Below are 26,527 nucleotides of genomic sequence, written 5' to 3'. Positions count from 1 at the left end.
TGAAGCTTGAGAAAAAGATCCCGGGCCTGGGCTTCAGAGAACCTAACAAAAAATCTTGGTAGTATTCGAAGGCTTTTATTTTGGGGCAAATGACGTTAGGTCTTGTCTCCTGTTCAATTTTTAATCTTTAATTAATTTATTAATAGTAATTCATAAATTCATTTAATTAATTAGTAAACTATAATATTTGAAAGGGAATTTGGCAGCCAAATCCCAGGGTCTTTTAACTGCAATTCTGAACTGAGGACAACAGAGAAAAAAAAGATTGTAATTAAATCTCTGAGCCAATACCCAGTTTCAGCCATTTCATCTGGAAAACGTAAGATGGGACATGAGCTCTGACACACAGGCTCAGAGGCCTTTTATCATTTACATTACAAAAGGGAATTAAATAGTGTGTGAGAATTCTATAGCCCAGGCCAAGGATCTGGTATACATGACCCCGAATTTAAGGCTTGAGAAAACATAAATTCTGAGAGTTGAGCCAAAGTACCGAGTACCGTCAGCCGGTATTTATTTGATCGGCCCACGTGGGCCCGAATGATTGGCCCACATCTGGGCCAAGTAGTGCGTGCTGTGATACTCGGCACAGCCTCGGTTTGAATCTAGGTCTGATTCTGGTCCAACTGTTCGGCTCACATCCGGGCAAAATACCATATGCTGTGATATTCAACAGTCCCCTGGAGAACCACTGCTCTGCACATTTGAATGTTTTCCCTGCTCTAACTCACCCACTTCAACAAAGGAAAGTTTTGTTAATGAGATGACTAGTTGGGATCAGGAGTGTAGAGAGTAGGGAAAACACGAAGGGAGCAGGGGAGGCTCCAGGACCAGGGTAATATAATCACTGAAAGGGAGCCTGAAGGGTGGAGAAAGTTTGATGCTGCGTTAATGTGTGGAGAAAAGGGGATTTTTGTTGATCTGTGTGGAGTTCATAATGTTTGTCCCTCCACAGCCCTGTACGCGCTGTCTTTCTAACTCTGACAGAACCGACCACCTGCCCCCCTCACACAAACTACGCTCCACTACACGGCCGGACTCTGATTTTCAGTCTGAGCTCTCTTCTCCTCTGTATCCCTAAAAAAACTCATCATATCCGACAGTAAAACCGCGCTGTGCTTCCTGCTTTTCTGGCGCTAAACCACACTGTTTAAATCGCCATGGTAACAGCGATGTCTCTGATTGGTGGAGCTCTCTTTAGGACGTATGGGTAATGTATTTGTTTAGGAGAAATAAGGGAATAAAACGCGATTTTTTCGGAAACGAAGCCGAAACCGGACTGATTCGTGGCTTTATTCGGAGCATACCACCATCTCACAATCTCGTAGCTCACAAGTCTACATTGGCTTGATAAAAATCTAATTCCCTATGGTGATTATGAATGGGATTTTTGATTCCAGAACCAGACTGTTCTCAGCTCTACAACTTAATGTTTCAACAGTAACAGTGAATAAAAAATTATGTGTATATATTATTTAATATTACTTGTTACCTTTTTCTGAACCTGTTTCCCGGGCAAAAACGAGGATAAGAGGATCTTTCTCTCCTGGGCTGGTGCTAGCTTCTTTAGGGTAATGCCGAGTCACTTTAGCTGCTCTTTTACCGCATCGAGTCACACTGAAGCAAGTATAAGTTCTAAAGCACGTCGGCATTTATTTTCGGTTCATGCACTCAAGCTAAACTTAAGGTAAAGTAAAATAAACAGAGGGAAGAGGGAAGAGCTATGTGGTATGTAAAGCTAGCATTACCGAACGTAGCAGAGAGCCAGCTAGTCCCCTCTAGCTCTGTCGGTTATTTTTCCAACATGGCGATGATTGTCTTTTACGCATAGTCCTATTGCCCTATAGATAAATAACACACACACACACACACACACACACACACACACACACACACATGGCTCACCTTACCCCACTGCGTTTTCAGGCTAGTTCATCATCTGTGAAGACAGAAAGTATTCAAATGTCTAGCAGTTCTTTTTCAACATTTTACAAACCAATAGATTAAGTAGTTTTTTTTGTCACCCAAGACAATTCAAGTGACCTGCCCTGTGATGCGTGGAGTTATTAGTCTTTTCATGTTCTAGCCGACTAGGAACAACTAACAGCTAATTAGCTATAAAATTTGTGTTACAGGAATTAATCTGTCAATGGGAAAATATTAATGAACAATATATAATCATATATTTAATAGAAGGAAGGCTGAAGTAGCTAGCTAATGAACTGTATCGTATCGTAAGATATAACTTCATGTTGCTTTTAGCTAGCTTAAGTAGCTAGGTACCTAGCTAGCTAACATTAACTTCACTGTAAAATGCCTGGAAATACAAAATGGATTTCTGCATTTTTGCGCCATTATGGTAACTAATCTCGATGTGATAACCCTTATAAATGAATTAGAAACCTTTAAAACTAAGTATTTACAGAAATCGTGCTGCAATGTGTGTGGATAATGCCAACTAGCGTTAGCTAATGCAGCTAAGTTATATACTAATCAAAGGACTTACTAAGTTAACCTTTTAATACAAAGCTTTTAATTAATTTTTGCTAATATTAGATCCCTATTAGAAACTGTTTACAGTAATCTAAAGTCATTTTAACTTATGACATAACCATAATTAAACTTACTGAAAATTATGAAGCAGCCTCTCTTGAAAGGGGGGATTCCAATGAAGGTGGGGTCTTATCTGCGTTTTCGCGCCAATGACGCATCATCAGTGCTATTTTTTGTATAAGCAGTGATTAAATAACCTTTTCCAAACAGAAATCCTTATTATTTTACCAAATTGTATTAGAATAAAATACAACATTGCAGTATTTGTTTCTTAATAATTTGGTGAGGACTTATAATATTACTGCGATTGCAGACAGGCTGAATCTCAAATGGCTCCTTACTCCCTGTATAGTGCACTATATCAGTTAAGAAATTTTGACTTCTTCAACTAAATAGTGCACGATTTGTCCAGTAGGGAACTGTGCACACCTGCCTGAATCCCAACTGGCACTGCACTGTTTGGTTTCAGGAGCCGTTATTTCAAGACCTACATAGTACACTATGCAGGCACCAGGAAGCCGTTTGAGATTTATCCATAATCGGCGAACCTATAGTGCGTGTTTGGGCCGGATGAGCACGTATGGGAATTGGCCCGAGCTCATTTTGCCGACTCTCCAGACCCGATTGTAACATGCACTCCGCCCGAACCATACATACTCAACTGGGCCTTATCAGCACATATGGTAATGGCCCCAGCTCCTTTGGCCGACTCTCCAGACACCGAGTGTAACGTGCACTCGGCCCAATCCTGTAAATACTCAATTGTGCCGTATCAGCAGATATGGGAATCGGCCCAAACTCCTTTTGCCAACTGCCGAATGCAACCCGCAACTGGCCCGAGCCTATGAATACACGCCTGGGCCACGTCAATACATACGGGAATCGGCCCGAGCCCCGTTTGCAAGCTCTTCGGTTGCTGAGCGTCACCCACACTCGGCCCAATTCAAGCTGGCCGATGACGAGTCTCGGCCGATGCTGCCACAGATCAGCCGAGCTCGGGCCGAGTCTTCATGCTATCTAGGTACAAGTATTGTAAGCAGATATTTCAGCCATCAAACATCCTTTATTTGTGGTGGAATAAATAGAGCGAAATCATGTTTTTTCAAGACCAAATATGTCTGCTTTACATTGGGTGACTACACCTGTACAATCATGAAGTCATGGTTTTATGCATTTCTTCACACTGAAAAGGCGTTTCCATAAGTACACAAGCCTTCCAGCACTTTAGAAAGGCTAGAAACGCTTTGTAGTACTCTTTTAACGTGAGCTCAATATAATGATCCGAAACAAACATTTCTGCAATGAAACACCCTTTATATGACATGAAACAGACCGTAACTCACATTTTCAAGAGAAACAACGTGAAAGATTTAACATGGCTGACCAAATCTGTACAAGTACTCAAGTGCTCAAATGTTTTGGAAAAGCCTAGAGAGCCATTCTGTATTCTCTCGATGTGAAGACAACATAATGATTATAAACAGACATTTCTGCCTTTAAAACCCTTTATATGAGATGGAATAGGAAATAAATCACATTTTCTTGAGAAAACATATGACTACTTTTATCTGGGTGATGACACCTGTACAATCATGAAGTCGTGGATTTAGGCGCGTCTTCACACTGAAAAGGCGATTCCCGCACTCCACAAGCGCTCCAGCGCTTTAGAGAGGCTAGAAATGCTATGCAGTACTCTCTTAACGTGAACTCAATATAATGACTGTGAGCTAACATTTCTGCCATAAAATATCCTTTACATGTAATGGAACAGAGCGTAATTCATATTATCTTAAGAAAAAATATGACTGCGTTAAGTTGGGTGACTACACCTGTACAATCATGAAGTCATGGTTTTTAGGAGTTTCTGTACACTGAACAGGCGTTTCCCACACTCCACAATCATAGGCGACAGAAATTCGGAACGCAGCTCTGAAACCCAGGCAAAGATCTGCTACCAAAACCAAACCATTGATACTGGAAAAATGAAAATTTGAGATAGAAGCTCTGAGGCCTGGGCTCAGGGTTCACTCGCAAACATAAAACACCTTAGAATACAGCAAATAATTTTTGGGTGAGACCTAAGGCCCAGGCCAAGGGTACCCTGCCAGATTGCGTCAAAATAATGAAATCTGGGGCAAGATTCTGAGGCAAAGTCCAAACGGCCAGGAACAAAAACCAAAAATAATGGAAAGAGAATTTAATAAATCTGTCATTAGTCTCCACAACACACAAAAAAAATTATTAACGCCCAAGAAGACAACCAGTACCCATGACCCAGATATTTAGTGTTTACAGATTAAAAATTCGAATAGCAGCCAAGGCCTAACATCGCCTAACCAGAAATAAATTTCTTAGAATGGCACCAAGTAATTTTTTTTAGTTCTCTGAAGCCCAGGCCAAGGGTCTTGTTCTCAAGCTTCTTTTATTTAGCTAAGAAATATTAAAGTCTAGAGTTTGAGGTCTAAGGCTATGGTCCATAGTCCACTAACAGTAAACCAAACCTTAAGACAGGGACAATAATGTTGATGTGAAAGACCTAAAACCCACGCACAGTTTCAGCAGTATGAGCCAGCAATTTGGACTCTAAAGAATGAAATTTCGAATAAGAGCTCTGAGAAGAGAATGTGGAATCGAACTCAGAAGCCAAGGCCCAGTGCCCTCTTGTGAACATAAAACACCTAAGAATATAGCAAATAAATTTTACTGGGAATTTTACTGGGAATTTTACAGGCCAAGGCCAAAGGGACCCTGCCAAATTCCCTCCAAATAATGAAATATGGAGCATGATTTTGGGGCAAAGGCCAAACACCCATGAACAAAAACCAGCATTTACACTTAGAAATGATAGTAATTCCTGATTTGTCTTCACAGCTGATAAGAAATTGCGATGAAATTGCTTAAGCTCACGAAAAGAACAAGTACCCATAACCCAGATATGTAGTGTCTACAGATTAAAGATTTGAAGAGGAGCCAAGGACTAACATCATCCTACCTCGACACAAAGTCCTTACAATAGTACCACCAAATTTTGGTTGGTTCTCTGAAATCCAGTGCCAGGGTTTTGTTCTCAAGCTTCTTTTGTTTAGCTAAGAAAGATTAAAGTCTAGGATTTGGGTTCTACGGCTCTGGTCCATAGTCTACTAACAATAAATTAAACCTTAAGACATTGACAATAATATTGACATGAAAGACCTAACACCCACGCAAAGTTCCAGTAGTCTGAGCCAGCAATTTTTACTCTAAAGAATAAAATTTGGAATAGAAGCTCTGAGGCCTAGGCCCAGTGTCCCCTCATTAAAAAAAAATACACCTTAGAATATAGAAAATATTTTTTAATAATTTTTTTTTAAGTAATGCCCAGGCTCAGGCCAAAGGTACCCTGCCTAATTGCCTCACAATAATGAAATCTCGGGTATGATTCTGAGGCAAAGGCCAAAAACCCAGGAACTAAAACCAGCACTTACGAATAGAGATAACATTAAATCCCTGATTAGTCTTCACGGTTGATAAAAAAAGTGCGATGGAATTACTTAAGCCAAAGAAAAGAGCACATACCCATGAGCCAAATATTTAGTGTATAACGGTTAAAAATTTGGAGAGGAGCCAAGGCATAACATCATCTCCCCCGACATGAAATACTTAGAATAGCACAAAGAAAGTTTTTTTGGTTTTCTGAAGCCCAGGCCCAGGGTCTTGTTCTCAAGCTTCTTTCGAATAGCTAAGAAAGATTTAAGTCTCGGATTTGTGTTCTAAGGCTCTGGTTTATAGCCTACTGATAGTAAAATAAACCATAAGACAAGGACAATAATGTTGAAAGAAAATACCTAACACCTAGGCAAAGTTCCAGTAGTATGATCCAGCCATTTGGACTTTGAAGAATAAAATCTGGAATAGGAGCTCTGAGAACAAGTCCCAGAATGCTATCCCAAACACAAAATGCCTTAGAATAAGGCCAAGAACCAACCTCTTGGAATAGGAATTATAATATTTAAATGGTAATTTTGAAGCCAAAGCCCAGGGTCTTATAACTGCACTTCTGAACTGAGGCCAAGAATGAAAAGAAATTGCAATGAAATCTCAAAGCCAATACCCAGTATGAGCCATTTCATTTTGAAAAAGTAAAATGGGCCATGAGCTCTTAAACACAGGCCCAGAGGCATCTATCCTATTAGAATAGAACAGTGAATTAATTTTGTGAACACCTGACCGAGTACTCATGACTCAGACTTTTAGGCTTTAAAAACATTTAATCTGAGCTTTGAGCCAAAGGTCATGGGCCCACTATATAACACCTAACCCTTAAGAAGAGTCACTATAACATTGGAATGGGTGCATGGAGTCATTGGGTCTTTGAACCAAAATCCAAACCTGTGCCGACGGTTGAATAGAAATTGCAAATGTAGCTCTGTAACCCAGGCAAGGATCTGCTACCAAAGACCAAGCCATTGAGGCTGTAAAGAAGAGAATGTGGAATGGAACTCTGAGGCCTAGGCCCAGTGTCCTCTTGTGAACATAAAACACCTTAGAATACATACATACATACATACATAATCTAAACCGCTTATCCTTCTGAGTACTCCAGTTTCCTCCCAAGGTCCAAAACATGCAGTCAGGCCAATAGGACATGCTAAAATTGCCCCTAGGTGTGAGTGTGTGTGTGAATGTGTATGTCTGTCTGTATGCCCTGCGATGGACTGGCGACCTGTCCAGGGTGTATTTTGCCTTCCGCCCAATGACAGCTGGGATAGGCTCCAGCACCTTGGAATATAGCAAATCAATTGTATTGGGAGGGCAAAGGCCCAGGCCCAGGCCAAAGATGCCCTGCCAAATTGGCAAAGGCCAAAAGCCCATGAACTAAAACTAGCACTTACAATTATAAATTAGTGGTAAAATCCTGATTTGTCTTCACAGTTGATAAAAAATTGCAATGAAATTACTTAAGCCCACACAAAGAACAAGTACTCATAACCCAGATATGTAGTGTCTAAAGATTCAAAATTTGAACATGATCCAAGCCCTAACATCATCTACCTCGACACAAAGTCCCTATGACAGAACCACCAAATTCTGTTTGGTCTTGTTCTCAAGCTTCTTTCGTTTAGCTGGGAAAGACTAAAGTCTAGGATTTGGGTTCTAAGGCTCTGGTCCATAGTCTACTAACAATAAACTAAACCTTAAGACATTGACAATAATGTTGATATGAAACACCTAACACCCACGCAAAGCTCCAGGAGTATGAGCCAGCAATTTGGACTCTAAAGAATGAATTTTAGCATAGGAGCTCTGAGGCCAGATCCCAGAATCACATCACCTACACAACAACCTAGGCAAGGATCTGCTACTAATGATTAAGTCATTGAGGCTGCAAATAATAAAATTTGGAATGCAAGCTCTGAGGCCTAGGCCCAGTGTCCCCTCATCAAAAAAATACACCTTAGAATATAGAAAATAATTTTTTGGGGGAGAAGTAATGCCCAGGCCCAGGCCAAAGGTACCCTGCCTAATTGCCTCACAAAAATGAAATCTCGGGTATGATTCTGACGCAAATGCCAAAAGCCCAGGATCTGAAACCAGCACTTACAAATTAAGAGATTACAGTAAATCCCTGATTAGTCTTCACGGCTGATAAGAAATTGCGATGAAATTACTTAAGCCCAAGAAAAGAACAAGTACCCTTAACCCAAATATTTAGTGTCTAAAGATTAAAAATTTGAAGAGGAGCCAAGTCCTAACATCATCTCCCCCGACGTGAAATCCTTAGGATAGTACCAAGAAATTTTGTTTGGTTCTCTAAAGCCCAGGCCTAGGGTCTTGTTCTGAAGCTTTTTTTGTATAGCTAAGAAAGATTAAAGTCTAGGATTTGTGTTCTAAGACTCTAGTTCGTAGCGTACTAACGATAATCTAAACCTTAAGACAGGGACAATAATGTTGACGTGCAGTATCTTACACCTAGGCAAACTTCCTGGCTGAGCTGATCTTAGGACATAGAAGTGTGGAACAAAATTTTGGGCCTGCTGGTTGGTCCTGGCCATTTAAGGAGTTAAACACAGGCCAATAGGTCTCTATCCTATTTCAATACAATAGTGATTTAATACTGTGAATACAAAACCTAGTAAGAAAAGAAATTGTGAATGCAGCTCTGTTGTTTGGTTCTCTGAAGCCCAGGACCCGGGTCTTGTTCTCAAGTTTCTTTCATTTAGCTAAGAAAAATTGAATGCAGCATTTGTCATCTAATGCTCTGGTTTGTAGCCCCCTACCAATGAAGCAAACCTTAAGACCGGGACAATAATGTTGACATGAAAAATCGAACACCCAGTTCAGTAGTGTTAGCCAGCCATTTGGACTCTATTGAAAAAAATTAGGAATAGCAGCTCTGAGGCCAGGTCCCACCATAATATCGCCAACACAAAATCCCTTAGAATGAGGCCAAGACCCAACGTCTTAGAATAAGAACTATAATATTTGAATGGTAATTTGAAGGCCAAAGCCCAGGGTTTTACAACTGCACTATCAGGAGCCAAGGCCTAATATCATGTACCTTGACATAAAATCCTTATGATGTTTCCAACAAATTTTGTTTATGTTCTCTGAAACCCAGGCCCAGGGTCTTGTTCTCAAGCATGTTTCATTTAGCTAAGAAAGATTAAAGTCTAGAACATGTTTCCTAAGGCTCTGCTCCATAAACCAAACTTTAAGACAGGGACAATAATGTTGACTTGAAAGACCTAACACCATGGAAAATTTCCTGTAGTATGTGCCAGCTATTTGGACTCAAAAGCATAAAATGTGGAATAGGAGCTCTGAGGCCAGGTCTCAGAATAACAACTCCTACACAACCTCTTATAGAATAAGGCCAAGACCCAATCTCTTAGAAAAAGAACTATGATATTCGAATGGTAATTTGGAGAGGGTCAGGGTCTTATAACTGCACTTCGGAACTCAGGAAAAGGACAAAAAGGAATTGCAATGAAATCTCAAAGCCAATACCCAGTATGAGCCATTTTATTTGATAGAGTAAGATGGGACATGCACTCTAAACACAGGTCCAGAGGCCTCTATCTTGGGCATTAACTTGGGTGAACAAACCTGTACAATCATGCAATACTAGTTTTAGGCGTTGATTTACACGGAAAATGAGGCTACTGCACTCCTCAAACGCTCAAACGTTTTAGAAAAGCAAGAAGTGCTATGCAGTATCCTACCTCCTAACGTGAAGACACTATTATGACTACAAACAGACATTTTTTGCCATAAATACCCTTTCTCTCCTTAAGAAAGCATGTGACTACTTCAAGTTCGAACAGAGTTAAATAAAAGAAAAACAACATAACTTATAAGCAAAGGTTTTCCCAGGTACGCATGTAATAAGGCAGAATAATCAGAGCTTCTTACATGAGTCAAATGGAGAGATGGTGTGGCTTTCTTTCCATCTTGAACTTTCGCACAGATAATCATGTGACTTATGTAACTAATTAAATAATTAGCCAAATATTAGCCTGCAGTTCACACAAAGTCCACAAAGTGTGCTAAAGATAATAATAATAAAAAAAAAAGATAAGAATTCAGCACATACGTGTTGAATTTCACTCAAATAGATGTGGTGCAACTTAGCAACTTGAACAATTTTGGTCGGTTCAACATGTGGAATTAGTGTTTTAGTGCCCCCTATTGACATATCGACCCCTTGGAATTATACAGGTTTGTCCGCATTCTGAGCAGTTTTGAGATATTAAGCTTCAAAGATTTTGCATTCTAAATAGGAAAACCGATATGTGTAACAAGTCTTAACACCCTTAAATGTATTCTAAATGTACAATATCAAAATCCTATCAGATTTGTCAATTAGTTTTTTTGGAACAGGTCATATGCAGATAGAACCTTCTAATCCTAAGAACACACTTTCTGCTTGTAATTATAAGGTTCTGCCTTCAAAACATGAAAAGAAGCAATTTTTTTGAAGAAACACAAACAGGTTACTCATAATTTGTTTTAAAAGATAAAATTAGTGTTGTAGCAGAGTGTCTACATTATCAGAACGTGAAATTGAATGCCTTTTTATGGCATTGTGACACTTATTTTCATTAAATTATTTTTATGACATTTATTTCTTATTTTAGGGCAAATCATATTTTTCTTAGTCAAAAAAGAATTGCTTCTTTCATACAAAAGCCAGTACTAAATATTTTGTCCAGTGCAAAGGTCAGTTTTAGGTAGGAACCATTAGTTTAAACCTTTAGGTTTTACAGCAACCAGCTACTGTAATGGACTGTCCCAGCAAGTAAGTGTAGCTGTTCAGTCTAAAGAAGTATGAGGTTTTGTTTCTTATCAGAAATGTGACTCTAATGAGCCAAAATGTTTTATTTTGGGAGAAAGGATATTTATATATTATAATATATATATAAAATAATATTTATTAATTAAGCCCCCATCAATTCAATTGTCCACTACTTAATTACCTTTAAGGCTTAATATTTATAAAAATTTAAGACAATGACGTTTTAAAGAACTGCAAACTAACATTAGCAAGCTAGTCTTACGTGGCTAGCGCAGTAGCTAACAATGAAAATAAAACTCCTCAGCAAGATCTAAAACAAGTAAAAAAGACTTAACTTGCCTGTCATTTGTACTATTGTCCTTCATGAGATCATCAGTGAAATCCTGCATCTTGAAGTTTTCGCATTACATTTGCATGACATTTTCTCATATTTGACTCCTGTGCTCCTTTTTCCACTTTCACTGAGCAGTGTGGAGACATGACAAAGAAGCAGAGCCTGACTGCTCGTCTCGTGTGTATTTAAAGTGCTGATTTGCTCACAGATAGAACCTTACAGAACTAGAGTTTGACTTAATAATAAAAAACACCTCACATAATGTTATGAGGTTGTCACAGAATAAGAATATGTGAATAACTCAATTTTGACAAAAATGTCAGATAGAACCCAAGGGGACGATATGTCTACCAATCTTTGCACACTATTTCAGGATTAGGCATTGAGGAGGTATAACATATTTGGTGTCAATCATACAATGTATCCTTGTTTCACTGTTGTGTTGGAAATGTAACTAGATCAGAATGTTACATTCCCTGTACAATTTAGCAGAGTTTCTGTAGACTTGAGTATTTTGATACCATTTCATTTCTTTCATTTAAACTGAGCAAGAGATATGTTCATTTTAATAACCAGTTATTCAGCTCCAAAACCATTAATCAGTTAATCAGTCATTTAACAAACCATTTAGCTCATTTTTCTCTTCCGTTGTACTTTCCCTCTTTTTCAGGTGGGTGTACATATCATACCTCGACAGTATTCGACAGCATTCTTTAAGCCGAGAATGCTTAGAACTGCTGTCTACAATGAAATATGGATAGGATATCTGGAGTATGTCAAAAAACTTCGGTAAGTTTTACACTTCTAGTGAACTGAAATCAGGGAATCTGTTGATATATCGTCTCTCTGACAAAGAAGCCAGAATCTTACCAAATTAAAGTAATGGAGATAACAGTTTTCGCAGTGTCCTGTGGAAGTTTTTTCCGTTCAAGTGATTTTTTACATATGCAGGTGACGGGGCATATTTCGGCCTGTCCGCCAAGTGACGGAGATGACTATATCTTCCACTGTCGCCCTCCTAAACAAAAGATCCCCACGCCCAAGAGACTTTAAGAATGGTACCGCAAAATGCTAGACAAAGCCTTTGCAGAATGAATCATTCATGATTACAAAGTAAGTTGATGGAAGGATAAGAATGCTTCATGCTGATGACAGTATCTCTGACAGGCTGCTTTACTTCACAGTTTTTTAAAAGACCAGTTTCTAGGCCTATGAGTTAGTTTCTAACACAGTACTTTGACTTCACTACTTTAATTTTTAGTAACTGTTACATGGTAAAAATAAATGTGTATTTTAGCTCAGACTGCTTAAATTTCTGATGAAAGAGTCACTTCACAAAGTCAAAACAGAGGAGCTCTCAGCCACGAAAACACTTCCGCCCTGGTTAGATGTCAAGTTCCCTGAAACCGTGACAGCTAGCTTCTAATTATATGTTTAGCAGGTCCATATTCAATATAACCTGAGTGCTGATTTCTTAGATGCACTTAATTCCGAAAGAATAAAATGGATTTCTTCAAACATTATCAAAGTTTTATTCAGTTTGACATCAAGGTCGCAGACTGCCACACCAGTCAGCCAGGGTTTGCTGCAGTGGCCCTAACGTTAAATCTTTATGTTCTGCAAGCTATTAATGGCACTTTGTGGTGTTACATCTGGTTCAGTTCCCTCTCAAATTCATGTTCCCCTTCATAAATCTAACCCCCAGGTGTGCGCACTCACGATGGCAAGCAACACTGGAACTACGGAAAATGGGGAAAAACATTCGAGAAAGGCTGGTTGGACGAAAGGTTGACACAGTTGGTAACAATGACCATTTAACTTTAACCTTTCCTGAACCGTTTTGATTTCCGTTTTTTCCCAGTGTTGCTTGCCGTTGAACTCTGTTCAGTAAGTGTGTGTGGCTGAGGCTGTGAGTTGTGAATGGAAACGTGAATCAGAACACCAGCAGCTTTATGGAAACTTGCAAGAATCCTTACTTAATTGGTCCAACATCTTTATTACTATACAAACTAAGCTTAGATTAATTGAGTTATTTACAGTTGGTATGGACAGCTGGCATATCGCAGCCTTGTGAGGTGGTGCTAGGGGTATTTAGCTCAGTGCGTGAGTGGTTATCTCCACCTCTAGGCTCCTATGCTTTCATATTTTTTAGTGCAGCGCGAATAGAGCGTCATCAGTGGGCGGTAACGTTGTTTGACTGATTTGCACACTGTGACATGTCTTTTTACTTCAGTACTCCGTGCCTGTAGCTGAGTTGAACCAGACGGGAGCTGCAGAGGCGGAACTGACCACAATAAAAATTATATTTTTACAGTTTGGAAAGATGTGTTCACATTTTAAGCAAGTCTGGTATATTTCATTATTACAGAGCAGTGCATTTCAGCTATTAATGAAAAAAAAGGTTCTAGGGTGTAGTTACTCTTTAAAAAACAGTGACAATAAAAACATAAATGTCCCTTTTACAGGGAGCTCGCGCCTCACATGAGCGACTTCACTTCTACATGGCCACACCTCCCAAGCCTCACTATGGCAGTGTGGCCAGTAGTGGGAAGCTACAGTATACATGGTTGTATAAGGCTAGGAAATAGGGAATCTAGTCTAATATAGGTTCTCCTAAATCTCTGCTGAATAATTCTCACATTCTCTTAGTTTTTAGCTTTCTGGTTGCGTATGGCTTACTGGCCTAAACAGTAATCTGATCAGAATGAGCATATTTATGATTTCATTTTTCATTTAAATTAAATATTTAAATGTAAATGTAAATTTCACTGATTTATGTGAAACTCTTTTGTTGCATGCACATTGTACATGGACAAAACAAATTGACTCACATGAAAAATGAGCCAAAACATCAGTGTCACTTGAAGAAGTGTTTTGCCGTAATATTCAGATCATCAGATCATATTAAAGTAGCTGCTTCTGGAGTGTAACTTAAAAATGCATTAACAAAGATACGTTTGCTCCTCAATCTCATCTTGCACGATACTACATCAGAGACTTTTTGTCAGTTCATCACATAATGCACCCTGACACTGCAAATTACCAGATTGTTTATCAGAAACTTAAACAGAGTTTATTTAACTCCTTTGAAGCAGTACCGCATGTGCTTGATTACTTCTCCCATATGTAATTTATGCTCTCAAAGGGAAGTAAGGACCTTTCACCATTATTTTTGGCAGTGTCCAGCACTTTTAAAATTCTGGAGGCAGTTTACTATCTATATATCAGTCCTAATAGGAAAGAAATTAAATTTAATACCAGATTTATTCTTTTTAAATAATTTTATAAATCTTTATTTGTTATTATCTACTGCTAGCTGCTTTTAGAGCTGCAAAACTTTTATTAACTGAACGCTGAAACCCCACATGTTCATTAAGTAAGCATGTTTGTGCCCTAACCTTCCTCCATATCATTTCTGAGCAGCTTTCAACAGCTTATATACACGGAACCAAAGCTGTGATAGTGGATTGGTTGAATACGGCCTTCGCTAAAGTAAAATGACTTATCTCCTCCCGCTGAACTTTTAGTAGTTATCACATTTTCCAACATTATTAGCCTCTTTCATGTGATTTAGTTTATTTAACTGTTGTAGAAGTCTACCAGCCCACCCCCCCCCAAGCTCCAGTGGGGGTGGAGGATAGGGTTCAGGAGTCGAGGGGTGAAGCTGGCGGCGGGATGGAAGCTTTGCAGAAGCAGACATTACCCTGTAGTCATGTGGGTCAATTTTCTTTGTCAAAACAAAAAAAAAAACAAAAACAATTGTTCACAAAAGGAAATATTTTCAGATTGTGATTGCAGATGTACAGATCAGCAACTCTGTAACTCAAGTAGTTTAACACTTTTTCTGGTACTCAAGTAAATTATCGAGACAGTAGCAGTACTCTTTAGATGTGTAAACTTGAGTCATGTGACTTGGACTTGAGTCACAAATTTGATGACTTGAGACTCAAATTGACAAAATCAAGGAGGACTTGCAACTTGACTTGAACACCAATGACTCAGACTTTGACTTAGACTTTCAAAACCTCTTAAACTAGAGCATCATGGCTCAAAAAGGCTGGAGACAGCATGCTGCCCATTTTCCAATTTTATACTTCAAATCAGAAATCGGTTATTTCCATTTCCTGTTTTCCTGCTTGGAAACTAAAATAGAATAACAGACATTTCCCATTTTCTTATTTCATGATGAAACTCGAATGGCCAAAACGTACATGGACCGAGACTCTACAATGTTGATTGCTTTTCATGTGAATGGATTCATTTCCTGCCATAGATTTCATGCAGAGCAACATTGTTAAATGTCAGTTACTCTGCTCATGCTTGGCTTATTTTATTTTGGAAGACAAGTGAAGCATCAGAATTCAAGTTTCTATTCATAAGCTAGAAACAAGCAAAGCATTAATAGCATTAGTAAGTCCTCAGTCAGCATTTAAACTCCAGTCTTACTGGAAAAATTCACCAGGCAAAGTGACCATTTTCCTTATGGTAGTACAACAAAAGAAACATAGCAATTTATATTTGAACAAATGTCTTCTGCAGTTAAATCATGTGCAATATTCACCACAACTTTGCATTTTATACACAAGCTTATTATTCAAATTTGCACTTCCATTTTAAAAGGTGTAACAGATACATACAGGTGTTATGCCGAAATCTGACCACCATTTGCGGGCATATGCAGGGAAGCCACAGATTTAAGGTTTGTATTCACCAGAATGTAACTGCTGCACCATTTAAGGTAAAACAGGAAAAAAAAAGATGAGGAATAGGAAGCAGGCTTGAAGCTGCATACAAGCATCAGCATATCCATTAGTTCGCTAAGTTGGGCAGTGAAGCTTCTTGGATTGAAATGAAGCCGCTAGCAACGCTTCAGCTGACACAAGTACAAAGACTTCACTCCATCTAGCAGCTTTATTGGACCTGTGCAGCCGTACTTGTTTGAGCCACCAGAGCCAGAATCCAACTCCATCCAAGAGCCAGAGGACACTGACCTACCTGAGAATCAACCTCAGTCCTCTCAGTCTGCAAAAGAATGTAAATTTTTTTCCCCATTTTTGCAAGTTAGCAACACATATTACTGTTGACTAGCAGAACCTAGTCAAGCAAAGTTAGGCTTGGAGAAACACTGAGGCTAATGCATTCTAGTATTCGCTCTAGTATGACTCCACTGCATCATTAAGCTATGTTGTTAAGCCTGTCCCCCCCCCCAAAAAAAAAATGAACACAAAAGTTATGAAAAACAATTTAACAGTTCTACTCCACAATTCAGTACTACATAGTTCACAGTCTTTTCATGTTTTCAGAAGTTATATGTAAAGCATGTATATGTGTTTAGAAACCAATTTTACTTTACACGGACTTTAATGTAACAAACTAAAGGCTTTGGTTGTTGGCGCAGCACCTGGGGGATTAATGCCTTTAATAATCATTTTGGATTTTTTTTTTTGGAGCTTTGGGATTTCCTTCTTCAGAATGAGAGTGATCAGGGCTTGAGAGAGTGTTGGAGGAAGCACTCCCTTTTTGAGAGAATCCATGTACATATCAAGCATCAATGGAGCAAGCTCAAGAGCAAAGCACTTGTAAAATTCAGTCGTAAAACCATCAGGGCCAGGAGCCTTGCCTACAGGTAAAGTTTGTATAATTTCCAAAACTTCCTCGGTTGACAGAGTTGGGAGATCTAGGTCACGAAGAAAAGTTTCAATCTCTGTCTTCCCCGCCTCTGATTCAGATTTGTAAAGATTCTCATAAAATTCTTTAAAGGTATTATTTATACCAATAGTACTTGTGTATAGTACTCCTTGTTGGTCCCACACTGCTGAGATAGTACTGTGTGCCTCTTGCTGCTTGATATAATTAGCCAACAGTACACCCAGCCCTGTCACCTTCTTCTTCACACTGTTGAGCCCTGAACAACAAAAATTTCACTTTCTTTGACAATAATGTGTTGTATTTATATTTAATCTAAGAAAGTTTGTGCAGGTTATCATCAGACATTCTAACCTTAAAACTGTTCTCAGCCACCTTTTTCAAGGTTAAGAAGCTCTGCTGCCTTTTCCCTCTTTTTGTAGAAGGCATGCTGAATTATAAATACCCTGAGAAATGCCTTTAGTGCTTCCTAGGCTATCCCTCGGGATGGAGATGATGAAATATTGGTTTCCTTAAATATTGTAATCTGTTCTTGTAATAATAATTTAATTTTTTTTAGCTTGTAGTAAACTGTAATTTAACTGCTATCTTCATGTTTTACATGTAGTGCCCAATGTTGTCAGATGAAGGATCACCTCTGCATGATCTGATACTAAGATAGATCCTATGTCACATGAGGTTGTGTGTGGAATAAGAAGATGAGATATTAAGAAATAATCTATTCTAGAATAGATAGATGGTAAGCCGAGTATAAAGTGTAATCCCTTTTGGTGGGATTCAGTAGTCTCCATACATTGACAAGTCCCATGTCTTTACGAATGCTGTTCAAGATCAACAGCTGCTCAGGTCAACAGACCTGCGTTTTGTGAAGTTGTAGGGGTTGCTACAGTCCAAAACACTACCAACTACCTGATTGAAGTCCCCTCCTAGGACGATGGGTAGGTTGCGCCCATTTTGGACCTCTACTATTTTACATTCTAACATGCCAAATAAAGCGGGATCATCTAGGTTGGGGGCATATATGTTGGCAAGTATCATAGGCTGGCATTCGATTTCTGTTTCAATAATAACCATTCTCCTATTATCATCTGTAAGAATCTTATTGCATTTGAACTGTAAATGTGTACCATGTGTACACCCCTACTTTTACTTGAGCCAACCGAATAAAAAAAACTTGCCCCACCCAATCTTATTTTCTAGTTCTGAGAGATGTCTCCTGGAGGAAGACTATATCATATTTTCTTGCTTTCAGAGTAGTAAGTTTTCTTCCTCTTTACTTATTGGCCCATGCCCTTTATATTTCAGCTACAGAGACTCAACCCCCTAACGTGATCATGCTTGGTTGTATACTGATTGAAAGCCCAAGTACATCACAGCCTCAAAGCAAAAAGAAAAGAGCCAACACTAAAGAGAAATACCAACCTAAAAGAAGCACAATAACCCTGGAGCAAAAACGCTCAATCAAGAGTGCATTAACAGCTAGCAATCTGAAACACAAAACTATTCGTCAAGTCAAGTGAAAGTTTTTATATAGCGCTTTTTACAACAGGTGCAGTCACAAAACAGCTTTACAGAAAAATCCGGGTCCAAGCCCCCATGAGCAAGCCAATGGCGACAGTGGCAAGGAAAAACTCCCTAAGAGCAGGAGGAAGAAACCTTGAGAGGAACCAAGACTCAAAAGGGGAACCCATCCTCCTCTGGTCAACACCGGATAGCAAACAGCATTAGTACAAAATATTATTTTACAAAATGGGGAAAACAGACAGAGCAATGGTTAATTAAATTAGTTTTAGTTTATGCAGCAGCAGCATTATCAGGAGGGTCAGTTCATGATGGTGAGATTTGCACAGCGTTGTACAGCATGAAGCTCAATGGTGGTCCAACCGGTCCAGAAGGCTGGTGAGCAGTGGGCACCCGATCAAGGCAGAAGAAGCAACAGCATCAGACTGCACAGGATGGGGAGTTATTCAACTCGGCAAAGAAAAGGAAAACACACACAGAGTTAGTTCTGTAAAGAGTGACTGATCACAGATTACAGTATTAACAGAGTGCAGCACAGACTCCAGCAGGTCGAATTATTACAGCCTAACTAGAAGGGTGAAACCAGAAAGGTAACAGAGACATGAGGGCTCCCTGAGATGTCAGCGCTAATTACCATAGGCTTGACTAAACAAGTAAGTTTTTAGCCTAGACTTAAAGACTGAGGCTGAGTCCCGAACGCTGACTCGATGTAACGTTATTAATTTTAGGTACTAATAGCCTGCACCTTGTGATCTAAGTAGGCGCAATGGTTCATAGTATGAGAGAGGTTCACTCAGGTACTGTAAATGTATGATGTTCATTCAATTCATTTCCAATGTTTATTTTCATTGCCAGTAGTTAAAGCATGAGACTGAAGAAAAAAAAATAAGGGTGAATTTATAGATTAGAAACTATAATTTAATGCGATTAATTTGAATAGTTTTTTCCAATCTCAGACGTACCTGGCAATATGGCATGATGAGTAAATGTGTGTAAAAGGAAATGGAGAAGAAGCTGAAATTTCAGAGGGATTTATTTGCATGGAATGAAACCAATATGTCACGCTTCCTGCCACTCATCAGACGGAGCTAGTTCCCTCGCTCGCGTGTTCTGACACGAACTCCATTTCCCAGACTCCTCAGCAAAGTCACTTGACTCCGGAGAGATCCTCATCCTCCAATCATCGCTCAAGTTCGCTTGAATACTAATACTTTATAGCTGTTTTAGATATTTAAGCCCGGGCTTTAGTTCGAATCTTTGCGAGGTATTGCTTTCTTTGCGAATATGCTGAGCGGTTTCTTTCTGATTGTTTTTCTGGTTATGACTTTATTCTTATCGTTTTCTCTGACTCTGTTTTTGGATTTGCCCTTTTGTACTTCTGCCTGGTTATTTGGATTGGTGATTTAGACCCTTTACTTGTTTTGTGGACTTCGACCTGTTTTGCCCTTGTCTGTTACGGTAGCCATTCTCACCTTGCTGTGTTTTCTGGAACTGACCCATGCTCGTTATCTGACTACGGTGCTCATCCCTGATTCCCCAAGTAAAGCTTTGTTTTCAAACCACGAGTGTCTGCTTTCTGTTCATACGTTACACAATAACAGATTCTAAACACAGAAAAACGCTGTCCCTGTAAGGAAAACCTGGTTTTAGCCTGGCCCAAGCTGATTTAATACATTAGAATAACTGGCAACATGGCTCATAGAGCAGTAATGCACACAATCAAATGGATAGGAAGCTGAAATTCCAGGTGGATACTGAAGGCCTTATTCACATCAGGCCAGAATAATTGCATATCCCAGACAGAGATCCAGTTTCCCCCTGTAAGCAAAACATGGTTTTAGCCTGGCCCAAGCTGATTTAATACATTAAAATAACCGGCAACATGGCACATAGAGCAGAAATGCACACAATCAAATGAACAGAAACCTGAAAATCCAGGTGGATACTAAAGGCCTTATTCACGTCAGGCCAGAGAAACTACATATCACAGAGAGACAATCGGTCTTCCACTGTAAGGAAAATCTAGTTTTATTCTGGCCCAAACTGATTTAATACATTAAAATAACTGGCAGCTTGTTTTCCTGAGCAAATCAAAAAGAAAGCTAAAATTCTAAATAGACTTTGTTAGTTCTAATGGCTATGGCCCAGAAAAATGCAAAATCTTCAGAAGAGAGTATGCATCCCTCTCTCAAGGAAATATAAATTTAGTCTTATCCAATGTGATGTCATGCCTAAAAATAACCAGCAACATGGTATACTGAGCAATAGTGTATTTAGATTAATAAAAATGTTACACTTTTGATTTTGAAGGCATTGATGATGAGCTAGAACCAGCTGGCAAAATGGCATATTGAGTAATTGTGCATAAAGTTATAAAGATTACAAGAGATTAACAGCTGATTTTTTTCAAGGGTCAGTCATATGAGAAATCATCAAAATAAAATATAGCAAAAATTCTGCCTCCACATCATAAAAACATCTTAAACCATTGCTTTTAATAAGAATAATAATTTTTCTTGTATTCCTAGTATATTTAAAAAAAAATATATTTTTTCCTTGGTTAAAAAGCCTTATAAGACTTTAACGCCCATGAGTTTTTTTTACGTTCTTTACTTTTCAATTATTTGTAGAGTCAAGTGTGTACACTTATTCTTTACACAATAGCTATACTGTGAGAAATTAAAACCCAAGTGTGTCACTGTTCTGCGCAGTATACCATGTTGCCAGCTATTTTTAGTTATGACATATGATGTGTGAAACTGGATCTCTATCTAGGATATGTCATTTTTCTGGCTCGACATGAAGAAGGCCTTAAATATCCACCTGGAATTTCAGCTTCCTATGGATTTACCTGTGTGCATTACTGCATAATGTGCTATGTTGCCAGTTCTTTTAATGTATTAAATCAGCTTGGGCCAGGCTAAATCTAGGTTTTCCTTATTGTGGGAGAGTGGATCTCTATCTCGAATACAGAATTATTCTGGCCCGATGTGAATAAGTCCTTCAGTATCCACCTGGAATTTCAGCTTCTTATTCATTACTTTGTGTGCAACACTGCCTAATGTGCCATGTTGCCAGTTATTTTAATGTATTGAATCAGCTTGATCCAGACTAAAAACAGGTTTTCCTTACAGTGGGAGACTGGATCTCTATCTAGGATATGTATTTATCCTGTAAATAAGGCCTTCAATATCCACCTGAAATTTCAGCTTCCTATTCATTTGATTGTGTGCATTACTGCTCTATGTGCCATGTTGCCACATATTTTAATGTATTATATCAGCTTGGGCCAGGGTAAAACCAGGTTTTCCTTACAGGGGGAGAGTGGATCTCAAGTCAAGTCTAGTCAAGTGAAGAGGCTTTTATTGTCATTCCATCTATGTACAAGTACACAGTGGAGTGAAATCAAATTCCTCCAGGAACAAGGTGCAACATGGAACAAAATAGTACAAAGTGCAAACATGCAGACATGAGTGTTCAAAAAATTTAAACTAGAAACAGTACAATAAATACGATAATTAAAACAGACATTAGACACAGACAGGACAGTGCAGCGCTGACACAGCACTCATTTCTGAACATGAGGTGGTGGAATAAGGTGCAAAGGTTATTTCACATGCTGTGATCTGTGAGTATAGACAGATAACATACGTGAGCACAGCAGTTCCTGAGGTAGCAGTAAACACAGTGTTAGCAGCAATGTTCCAGATAGTGCAAGTAGAGCAACAAAAGAGGAGTGTGTGTGTGTGTGTGTGTGTGTGTGTGTGTGCAGTGAAAAAAGTCCATGTGAGGGGTGGATGGTGTCCTCCATAATGCTGGTGGCTTTGTGTATGCAGCGTGTGGTGTAAATGTCCATGATTTAGGGGAGAGAGACCCCGATGATCTCAGCTGTCCTCACTATTCGCTGTAGGGTCTTGCAGTCAGAGGCGGTGCAATTCCCAAACCAGGCGATGATGCCACTGCTCAAGAAGCTCTCCACAGTCCCCCTGTAGAACATGGTGACGATGGGAGGGGGGAGATGAGCTTGCTTCTTTTTGTTCAGGCCCAGCAGGCTCAGTTTTCCAATCAGCTGCTGAGGGATGATGGTGTTGAATGCTGAACTGAAGTCTATGAATGGCATTCTGACATGGGTGTCTCTATTGTCCAGGTGGGTGAGAGCCAGGTAGAGTGTGGTGGAGATGGCGTCATCTGTTGAGCGGTTGGGGCGATATGCAAATTGCAGTGGATCCAGTGAAGGGGGGAGCTGGTCTTCAATGTGCCTCATGATAAGCCTCTCGAAGCACTTCATGATGATGGGAGTGAGTGCAACGGGACAGTAGTCATTGAGGCAGGACACTGAAGACTTCTTCAGCACAGGAATGATGGTGGTGGACTTGAAGCACGCTGGAACGACTGCAGTGCTCAGAGAGATGTTGAATATGTCCTTGAGAACATCAGCCAGCTGTTCAGCTCATTCTCTGAGCACTCTGCCTGGTATGCTGTCAGATCCTGGTGCTGTACGTGTGTTGACTCTGTGTAGAGTTCTCCGCACATCAGCAGTGGACAGACGCAGTACCTGTTCATTTGGAGGAGGTGTGGTCTTCCTCACCGTTGTGCCATTCTGTGCTTCAAACCGAGCATAGAAGTTATTAAGCGCATCTGGAAGGGAAGCATCACTGTCACAAGCAGGTGGAGGTGTCTTGTAGTTGGTGATGGCCTGGATGCTCTGCCACATGCACCGTGTGTCAGCAATGTCTTGAAAATTTTCATGGATTTTCTTTGAGTAGGCACGCTTTGCCTCTCTGATTTCCTGAGAAAGCTTGGCTCTTGCTATCCTGAGGCTTTCCTTATCCCCTGACTTGAAAGCCTTGTTGCAAATTCTCAGCACCATGCGTACCTCTGCAGTCATCCATGGCTTCTGGTTGGGGTGTGTTGTGATGAGTTTGGAGACAGTAACATCACCAATGCACTTGCTGATGTAGCCAGTGACTGATTTGGTATACTTCTCCAGGTTGATGGAGTTACCAGAAGTTGCTGCTTCTCTGAACATCTCCCAATCAGTGTGCTCAAAACAGTCCTGAAGAGCAGAGAGAGCTCCTGGCGGCCAGGTTCTCACTTGCTTCTGGTCCAGTTTGGCATGTCTGATGAGCAGTCTATATGCTGGAGTGAGCATAACAGAGATGTGGTCTGAGTAACCGTAGTGGGGGCGGGGCTCAGCCCTGTATGCGCCAGGGATGTTTGTGTAAACAAGATCCAGCACATTAGTCCCCCGGGTTGTGTTTTGGAGATCGCTGATAGTGCTGTACAGCTCATTCAGTGCAACATTAGCATTAGCAATGGGAGCTATATACACTGCTACTATGTACACCATAGTCAGCTCTCTTGGCAAATAAAAAGGCCTGGCTCTGACAATCGCAAACTCTACCAGCAGTGAGCAGTGACTAGAGACTAGCGCTGCATTTTTACACCATTCAGTGTTGATGTAAACACACAAGCCCCCACCTCGAGTCATACTGCACATTTCTGCGTCTCTGTCCACACGGAAGCACAGCAGGCCATCCAGCTGAATGGCTAAGTCCGGAGTGGAGCTCCGTGTCATCCATCTCTCCGTAAAAACGAAAAAACAGCAGTCTCTGAACTCACGCTGGGTAGCCCACTGGATCCTGAGGTAGTCCAGTTTACTCTCCAAGGAATAAACGTTTGAGAGAAGAAGTGATGGAATGGCTGGTCCTTACCTTGCGCCTTCTCACGCATTGTTTTCGGTTAGCAGGCTCACGCAGCGCCATGGATCGTAGCAGGCCTAGCTCACGCAGCTCTTCCTGCAGTCCGTTTGGAAGCAGAGATTGTGGCTGATTTCTCAGCTGTAGTAGGCTCTGGCGATGGTAGACATTGGTGCTGGTTGTAGCAGTCATGATTTTTGAGTTTTGGTCGGGTTACACGACAGATACTAGAACAAAAGAGCAAAAAAGCACCGTTTTGTTGTTCCCGAAGTGGCCGCTGCAGCTTGCCGGTTATTTTAATGTATTAAATCAGCTTGGGACAGGTGAAAACCAGATTTTGCTTACACTGGGAGACTGGATCTCTGTCTGGGATATGTAATTATCTGGCCCGATGTGAATAAGGCCTTCCATATTCACCAGAAATTTCAGCTGTCTATTCATTTTCCTGTGAGTACCACTGCTCTATGTGCCATGTTGACAATTATTTTTTTAGTAATAAATCAGCTTGGGCAAAGCTAAAACTAGGTTTTCCTTACAGTGGGAGACTGAATCTCCATCTACGATATATTATTATTCTGGCCAACATGAATAAGGCCTGCAATATCCACCTGGAATTTCAGCTTTTATATGCATTTACCTGTGTGTATAACGCACCATGCTGCCAGTTGTGTGCCATGTTGTGCCATGATGCCTAGTATTTTAATGTATTAAATCAGCTTGGGCCAGGCTAAAACCAGGTTTTCCTTGCAGGGGGAAACTGGATCTCTATCTAGGATATGTAATTATCCTGGTCTGAAGTGAATAATGCCTTCAGTATCCACTTGGATTTTCAGCTTTCTGTTCTTTTTATTGTGTGCATTACTGCATAATGTGCCATGTTGCCAGTAATTTTTAATGTATTAAATCAGCTTGGGCTAGGGTGAAAACTAGATTTTCCTTACCCTGGGAGATTGGATCTCTTTCTGGGATATATAATTATCCTGGCCCAACGTGAATAATGCCTTCAGTATCCACCTGGAATTTCAGCTTCCTATTCATTTCATTGTGTGCTTTACTGCTCTATGTGCCATGTTGACGGTTATTTTAATGTTTTAAATCAGCTTGGGCCAGGCTAAAACCAGGTTTTCCTTACAGGGGGAAACTGGATCTCTATGTAGGATATGTAATTATTCTGGCCCGAAGTGAATAAGGCCTTCAGTATCCACCTGGAATTTCAGCTTCCTATTCATTTGATTGTGTGCATTACTGCATAATGTTGCCAGTTATTTTAATGTAGTGAATCAGCTTGGACTAGGCTAAAGACAGGTTTTCCTTACAGTGGGAAACTGGATTTCTATGTAGGATATGTAATTATTCTATCCTGAAGTGAATAAGGCCTTCAATATCCACCTGAAATTTCAGCTTCCTATTCATTTTATTGTGTGCATTACTGCATAAGGTTGCCAGTTATTTTAATGTATTAAATCAGCTTGGCTCAGGTGAAAACTAGATTTTCCTTACAGTGGGAGACTGGATCTTTGTCTGGCATAGGTAATTATCCTGGCCCAATGTGAATAGGGCCTTCAGTATCCACCTGGAATTTCAGCTTCCTATTCATGTGATTGTGTGCATTACTGTGTAATGTGCCATGTTGCCAGTTATTTTAATGTATTGAATCAGCTTAGGCCAAACTAAAACTAGGTTTTCCTTACAGTGGGAGACTGTATCTCCATCTAGGATGTGTTATTATTCGGGCCCAATGTGAATAAGGCCCTCAGTATCCACCTGGAATTTCAGCTTCCTATTCATTTAATTGTGTGCATTACTGCTCTATAAACCATGTTGCCGGTTATTTTAATGTATTATATCAGCTTGGGCCAGTCTAAAACCAGGTTTTCCTTGCAGGGGGAGACTGGATCTCTATCTGGGATATGTAATTGTTCTGGCCTGATGTGAATAAGACCCTCAGTATCCAGCTGGAATTTCAGCTTCCTAGTAATTTCATTGTGTGCATAACTGCATAATGTGCAAAGTTGCCGGTTATTTTAATGTATTAAATCAGCTTGGGCTAGGCCAGAACCAGGTTTACCTTACAGTAGGAGAATGGATCTCTGTCTCGGATATGCAATTATTTTGGCCCGATATGAATAAAGGCCTTCAGTGTCCACCTGGAATTTCAGCTTCCTTTTCATTTGATTGTGTGCATCACTGCTCTATGAGCCATGTTGCCAGTTATTTTAATGTCTTAAATCAGCTTGGGCCAGGCTAAAACCAGGTTTTCCTTACAGTGGGAGAATGGATCTCTGTCTGGGATATGCAATTATTTTGGCCCAATGTGAATAAGGCCTTTAGTACCCGCCTGGAATTTCAAGTTTCTGTTCATTTCATTGTGTGCATTACTGCTCTATGAGCCATGTTGCCGGTTATTCTAATGTATTAAATCAGCTTGGGCCAGGCTAAAACCAGGTTTACCTTACAGTAGGAGAATGGATCTCTGTCTCGGATATGCAATTATACCTG

General features: G+C 40.0%; 1 pseudogene; it reads left to right on the top strand.

Moving 5' to 3' along the window:
* The window catches only part of LOC118821047, a 128,964-nt pseudogene that overhangs the window by 90,277 nt on the left and 12,160 nt on the right, over nucleotides 1–26,527 (top strand).

The sequence above is a fragment of the Colossoma macropomum genome, unplaced genomic scaffold (assembly GCF_904425465.1).
Source record: "Colossoma macropomum unplaced genomic scaffold, Colossoma_macropomum, whole genome shotgun sequence".
Classification (NCBI taxonomy): Eukaryota; Metazoa; Chordata; class Actinopteri; order Characiformes; family Serrasalmidae; genus Colossoma; species Colossoma macropomum.
Note: the sequence above shows the minus strand (reverse complement) of the source record. Positions and strands in the feature narration are given on the sequence as shown.